Raw genomic sequence first — 7,504 nt, 5'->3', positions numbered from 1 at the left:
GAGCTGGCCACGTATAACTTCTGGCCAGAGTCCCAGCACTTCTGTCGTTTTTTTGTTTTTGTTTTTGTTTTTCTTTTACTAGTTCACAAGGATAGAAATTCACACATAAAAGGATATTTAGAGTAAATGGGCACATATATGGGTATCTTCTCTTCATTCACTGAAGGATAGAATCCATTTCTGAAGACATGCTATTTCCCCCCAATGAAAGGAATGGAGAACATGCAAGGTCTATTAGATCATCTTGCCAACTCTTTCTCTTGGTTCTCCTAACAGTCCAGGATGCTGTCAAATGAAACTATCCACTTTATGGTGTCTCCAAAGACAAAGGCAAGGAATGCCTTTGGAATTTAAAGAGATGCCCAGCCAATGAGCCAGCCACAACAAATTCTATGATTCACAATTAGAAATTATGAAAAACATAACATCTTTGGTCATCACATGTCACCTCCCAGAGTGTTTTTCTCCTAACATTGATAAACACAATGACACCAAATTCGGGAAAAAAAATATTTGTTGTTTTTCTTTCTTTTACACATTCATATGCAGTGATTCCTTTTATGCCTAATTAGTAAGCAGGAACTCATCCAGCCAAATTGCCTCACTGTGTGTGTGTGCCTAGTTGAAAGAAAATCTCAGCATCATTTAGATCTGAGAAGCCTGCTGCTCTATGTTAATAAACCCTAACAGTTTTAACATACATCCTCCATAGCTGGCCTATTTGAGGCTTGTTCCACAATGGTCAGGGGAAGAAAGGTTCAAGTTTATAGCAGAGCTGAATGCAAGGATTGCTTGAAATGAAATAGTCTGTCAATCTGTTCAGTGTCATGATTAAAATTCTGGAAATGTTTGACCAAATCATTGTGTTTTTCTTATAAATTAGAAACCTTTTCTTTCTTCAAGAGCAATGAAACAGATTGTATAGTTTGTTGAAAAACAGCAGAGAGCTCAGTGAAGTAGCCACACACATACTCCCTGTAGTTCTTCGTTGTCAGGTATTGTGAAATTGGAATGTAGACCAGAAAGTTCTTCCCATCTCTTTCAATGGAGCTAGTTCACTCTATATGAATGATGAAACTATGATAAAAGTCTCAGAGTACTGGCTCTGGGCATGCTGAAAGTATCAAAAAGCACTCAGAGATTTCCTCTTGAATCCAAAATATGTAAGCATTTAAGCAAGTGAACTCTGTTTCTCAGTCTTGATAATAAAATAATCTGGTAGTTGAGTATTCTCATCTCCAACACCTAATGCTGTGATTCATGGTGAAGCATCTGCAACCTCAGTACTACATCTATGGGATATGTTAGGGCCCTTAGTGTGTTCTCAACCCTGGATGCATATTAGCATCACCCAGAAAGCTTTCACTAAATACCTATACTCAGGACCCCATCCCCAGAGTTTATGACTTAATTGGTCTGGAGTGGTGCCAGGCATTTGAATTTTTTCATAGCTCCCTGGAAAATTCTAACATGCAGCCAAGGTTGAAAGCCGATGAACAAAGCCTTAAAATTAACAAGCTGAATCTGAAATGAATTATAGATATTGGTATATTATAATAACATGTAACCCTTTGTTAGAAGACTTTCAGAAATTCTAGAAGAAAATTCTTCTGCCTTGCAGGACTGATGTCTCACTATTCTGCCTACTGTCTCCTGCATATCTCAGAGGTCAGGATCTCCTCGTTACAAATCTGCATGTAAGAGGCAGCCCAGGGTAATGATTAAAAATATAGCTTTTATATTCTTGGGTTAGAATCCTTATTTAGCGTTATTTAGCAGTGCGATCTTGGTCAAGCTACTTAGGCCCTCTGTCCTTCAACTTTTCCCTCTTACAGTGGCAGTTACTCCAGTTAAAAAGATTAAATGCCTCAGTGTGAATGAAACACTTGCCTTGGTGCCTGGCCCATAGAAATCTCTCCAAAAGTATTAGCTATTATCACCTGGACGCCGTTATTAACTGAAAAATAAGGATGTACAAAACTCCAAACCCAAAGTGGTTAATGCAAGAACAGGGTTCTAAACATAAAGAGTTGGCTTTTGTTTTCTCTATTGTAGGCCTACCATTCGACGATCTTTACAGACTTGGAATTCTACACAGCTCTCAACCACATAGACAATATCCTTTCATTGTAAAGTCTATGTGTTTGTTGCCAGTATTTGCAAATTTGGGGGTCAGTTATAATTATATGTTTACTGACAGCATTGTTGCAATACTATGAAAACTATAGTTTTCAAAACAGCGTTGTATTCCCAGATGTCTTGTGTACTTCTCTGGCAGTTATGGTGATAGTTGGAGTGTAAACATTACATAAACCCAAAGTTTAAATTTCCATTTGTACAATAACAGGATTGACATGATATGGGTCCAAAGTACTGGTTTAAAAAAAAAAGAATAAAATGTAAAAGACTTTAATGTAAGCATAAGCTTCACTTAGCTAGTTACCTACTTCATTGTTTGACAAAATATCACTGAGAAACGTCAATATGGCTTAGACATTTTTTACTTCGCCGACTCTAAATCAGTGTTGTGCGTTTAATCCTGAAGAGATATTTTCTTCGGGGGTTCAAAATAAAGATTTCAGTCATGTGAGGCTGCAGAAGAAAATCTTCCTGCTGCTCAAAGACCCTATTTTTGTGTAGCTGAAGGTGAGAAGAACTGTGACTTAATTTAACTTTGATGTGATTGAATTTGACTTAATTGATTTCCTTCTGAGGGAACAGTAGTTTCTGATGTCAAAAATGTCCCTTCCCTCAAGGCAGGTGCTTTTTTTTTTAGAGCAAGGGAGTGAAAGCTTTTTCGGTAAAGGGCCAAATAATATTTTAGGTCATAGATTCTCTGTCGAAAATTACTGAATTCTGCTATTGTATTGAGGAAACTGACATAGATAATACACTAACAAACGAGGGTGTCTCATATGGTAGGTCTCCAAAGGTCTGGAGACTTGTGAATGTTACTTCATGTGGCAAAAAGGACTTTGCAGATGTGATTACTTCAAAGATCTTAAAATAAGGAAATGACCCTAGACTATCTGAGTGGGCCCTAAATGTAATCACAAGTCTCTTTATAAGAGGGAGGCAGAGTGACATTTAAGCTCAGAGACAGAAGGCAATGAAGCAAGATGCTAAGCTATTGGCTTTGAACATAGAGAAAGGAGTCACAAGCCAAAACTTCTTTAGAAGCTAGAAAAGGCAAAGAAAGGGGTTCTCCTCTACAGCCTCCACAGGGAGACTTGCCCTGCTGACACCTTAATTTTGTCCATTGAAACTGATTTTGGACTTCTGACCTCCAGAACTGGATAAGAATAAATGAGTGCTGTTTTAAGCCACCAAATTTGTGGTAACTTGTTACAGTAGCCATAGAAAACTAATACAGCTGGATTCCAATGAAATTTTATTTATAAAAACAGAAGGCGGGCCAGATTTGGTTTCTGGGCAGTAGTTTGAAAACTCCGTCCTGCTCTATGGACCTGCCATACACCACATACCCCAGTGTATTCTGTGGATCTCTATTTATGTACCTATTTTCTCCAAATTGAATCTCTTCTCCATGGATCTTGGAGTCAGCAATACCAGATCTTAATTCTGGCTCTGTCCTTACTAGATGTACCTAGTCACTAACATCACTGTGCCTCTGGTCCTCTATTATCAGGGTGGTTGCCTGGAATAAATCAGATAACACATGGAAAACCCTCCTGCAAGAATGTTTGTCACAACAATCAATAGAGACCACTTTGCCCACATCCATATTTTTATCCTCTTCATTGTTTTCATTCTTCCTTAGCACTTATCTCACATACTGTATAATTTACTTAGTTATTATATTTAGTCTGTGCTATCCGAATCCCCATAGAACAGAAATGCTAAAAGGATCAAGTACAGAAAAAGTACTTAATGTTTTTTGAATAAATTAATGTGCATTGAATAAATAAATGTGTTGAATGAATGACCTATCGATTGCTCAGGCACAGACTTACTCCAGCATCTAAGAGTAGTACTATTACATAGGGTACCAAGTCCCACTTAGTAAAAGTATCTAAAGTTCGAAGCAGTCTGAGAAATACATTCCAAATGGAAACAGGTTAATTAGACAATCTGAATGAAGAATACATAAATGGCTCCAAACTGCCTCCTTTGCAGGTGTAGCTTCTTTTACATTGGCATTTCAGAATGGAAAGAGCGTGTTGGATCCCAGGAGAGTGGGTTTCTTGCCTCTGTGGCTACACTTTTTTGGAAGCTAAGGGAAGAATATATTCCATTTTGTGAATAATTAATTGAAAATATAAATTAGAATTTTGATAATTTATTTAGTATTATTGAATTAGTTCCTTTCATTGAAGGAAATTTTACTAAAATATGTTCCAATCTTATTTTTATCTTTATTTAACAATACTGAATGATTGCATTAAGTGAGAAACTTATTAAATCATTGTAAAGGGCATCAAAATAAAAATAAATAGAGTCTAGTATCGAGCTTTGCCACCAGCCCTATGATCAAATACATGCATGTCCTCTCTGGACCTTCATCTTCATGTCTCTTACAAGGAGTGTTTGCACTATTAGATCTCGATTAGATTTTAAAGCTCCTTCCAGCTCTATAACTTTGAATAGCATAATAAAATTAATGCTATATTCTTTATTCTGCCTGATTTACATCAAACCTTATAGAGTAAACATTATGGAAATTGTCCCTGTTCTCGTGATTTCAAAATAGTACAAACACATATTCTATTTCAAGGCAAAGAAATAGTGTTTTTTGTGTTGTAGAATTCAGGGTGCATCGTGTGTGTGTGTGTGTGTGTGTGTGTGTGTGTGTGTGTGTGTGTGTGAGAGAGATTTCTGATGTTTTGAAATTGTTCTATAGTGAACACATTAATTTTGTCAGCAGATATAAATTTCTTCAGTATAGTGCAAATGTCTATGCTTTCAGGCATTTCCTTGGCCTCTCTCTCCAGGCTTAAACTAGAAATGTGAAGGATGTTTGTACTGGCAGATTGAGATCTGAATTGTGCATACAAAGGTAGGAAAAGGTGGAAATAATGTTGATCCAGATGTCTTTGTGGGAAAGGGATAAATCTTGGCAGTTAGATATGCCTTCAAAGTTAATTAGGTAATTATTAGCCTAAAGAAGCAAAAGGTCAAAGTTGCATAGTTTTAGAGATAAAGCTTAAAAGGCTCATTAAAAGGAAGTGAACACAGGAAGTTCCAGAGCTAAAACACGAGTCCTTGTATCTTATAACTAAAACAGTCATCTTCTAATAATTTTAACTCATGTTTCTCCTTCCAAGATGTCAAAGAAGAAAAGTCTGTTACTACCTCCTAAAGACAGAAACGGTAATGTTGGAGTAAAGAGGTTTAAAATTGACTAATGTTCCCAAGTTACATTTAGTAAAAACATTCAATTTTCAAAACCAAAAAAAAAACAAAAAACAAAAGTAGAATGCATAGGAATTTGACACTAATTGAAAAGAGAGGTGTTGTCAAAACTACACTGAACCTTCTATTGACTGAAGAGTATTAGTGCCAGTAACAAAAATTAATAATAATAATATTTTTAAGAGAAAGAGAAGTGTTAAAGGCAGAGGTCATATCAAGAGAAGAAATGATGAATGTGGTTTGGTTTGTGTTGATTAAGAATGTTCAATTTAGAAATATCCAAAAGACACCTTAAAGTCTGAATTTAGAAGAAGTATTAATATAGAGGTGTCTAGGGTAGGTATTAATAAATTGGCAGTCACCCACACCAGCCTGATTACTGAGGCAGTGAACATGAACAGGGAAAGTGTGGAAAAGAGAAGAAAAGAGAGTCAAGAACAGAGTGTCCTGAACTTGGTATGCTGTTGAAAACTAATGGATTAAAGACTAGAGAAGATGAAGCAAAATTCAGGGAGCTGTTGAAACAAAAACAAGAGAAGGTAATTTTAGGAAACAAAGGGTTTGGAAAAGAAGCCTTTGGGTAAAAAAATAAATAAAATAAAATAAGTAGAACTGTTTTAGAAAAACAATGAGAACCTATGTAAGATGCAAAGCACAAGTTTGTAGAGGAGCCAGTCGAGATAGCTTTAAGACAGTCCCTGGAAAGTATATAAAATCCACGAAAAAAGAAACAGATTTATAATTTTTTTTTAAGTTAGGGGATTATCCAGGACTGTTTATTGGTAAATGAGGAGCAGTAAAAAGTCAAGAAGGTTGCATAATTTTAGAAAAAGCATGGATTTTTTTAAAGCAAATAAACTTATGTTCAAATGCTGACCTGGGTGACTTTGGTTCTTAATCTTTTTGAGCCACATGTTTCTTTCTATGTAAAATAGGGAGGGCTATAGTCTATTCACACACATGTCTTGAAAGGTTAATAGAATAAAAATACACAAAATCCAAAACATGTTGTTATTATTCAAAAAATGTTACTTCTCTTCAATGATATATGTAGTATTTTCAGATTAATTACAGATAACAAAATTGTTTATCACATCCAATGCTTGTTCATTCATCCATTCAACAGATACTTAGAGCATTTACTATGTGGAGTAGTGTGGTTAATTAGACAAAAAAGGCAGATGATTCTACACAGACTTCTGGCATATAAAGACAGATAATGAATAAGTAAAGACAAATAACATATAGAGGTCAACAAAATTTGGAGAATTGGGATGGTTTATAAAGCATGTCCAGGTGGCTAGTTTAGATTGGATTATCAAGGAAGCTTTTCCAAAGAGGTATAGGAAGAAGGAATCATCCAGCTGTGTGAAGATCGGAGGAGGAGTAGTCCAAGTGAGGTGATCGGCCAGGTTAAAGGCTTTAGGAAAGGATGAGATTGACATGTCTAAGGAAGCCAGAAAATGGTCAGTCCAGCTGAGGTTGTCCAGCAGATAAAGGAAAGTGAAGTCAGAAGGGCCAAATCGTGGAGAGTTTGATAAGGCAGACAAAGAAGTGTGGGTTTTAGTACATGTGAAACAAGACAGCATTGGACTACTGCAAGCAGCAAGGTGAAGTGATCTAATCTGCATTTTTAAAAGATCACTCTGGCTATTATGTGAAGAATGGACTATTAACAGGCCAAAGCAAAAGCAGGAGACAAAGAGGCCGTCGAGGTCATGTTCAGAGGGAAAACAAAAATTACTTGAACAAAAGATGGCAGAAGTGGGGATGCAGAGGAGCGGATGAACTGAAGACATGTTTTGGGGGTAAGCTTAATAGAACCTACCATCTGATAGATATGGGAGAAAGAAAAGAGTCAAGGGTAACACTTGGATTACTGTTAGATACAAGTGGGTGCATACATAGGTGCCAATTAATGAGATCAGAAAGCAGAAAGTTGTGGAGGGTGGAGAGAAGAGGGTGGATGCGTAGAGAAGTTAAAGAAACAGCTGAATGCATATACCTTGAAAATATGGGGAGCAATGTAGAAATGGTCAGGGATTTAGAAGGAAGTCTAAACTGTAGAATGAGATGAGATCTCTGAAAGACAGTGTGTAAAAAGGGGGTAGCAGAGATCCCAGCAATCCCA

The sequence above is a fragment of the Pteropus vampyrus genome, unplaced genomic scaffold, assembly GCF_000151845.1.
Source record: "Pteropus vampyrus isolate Shadow unplaced genomic scaffold, Pvam_2.0 Scaffold38, whole genome shotgun sequence".
NCBI lineage: Eukaryota > Metazoa > Chordata > Mammalia > Chiroptera > Pteropodidae > Pteropus > Pteropus vampyrus.
The sequence above is the reverse complement of the archived record's forward strand: the minus strand, read 5'-3'. Positions refer to the sequence as shown.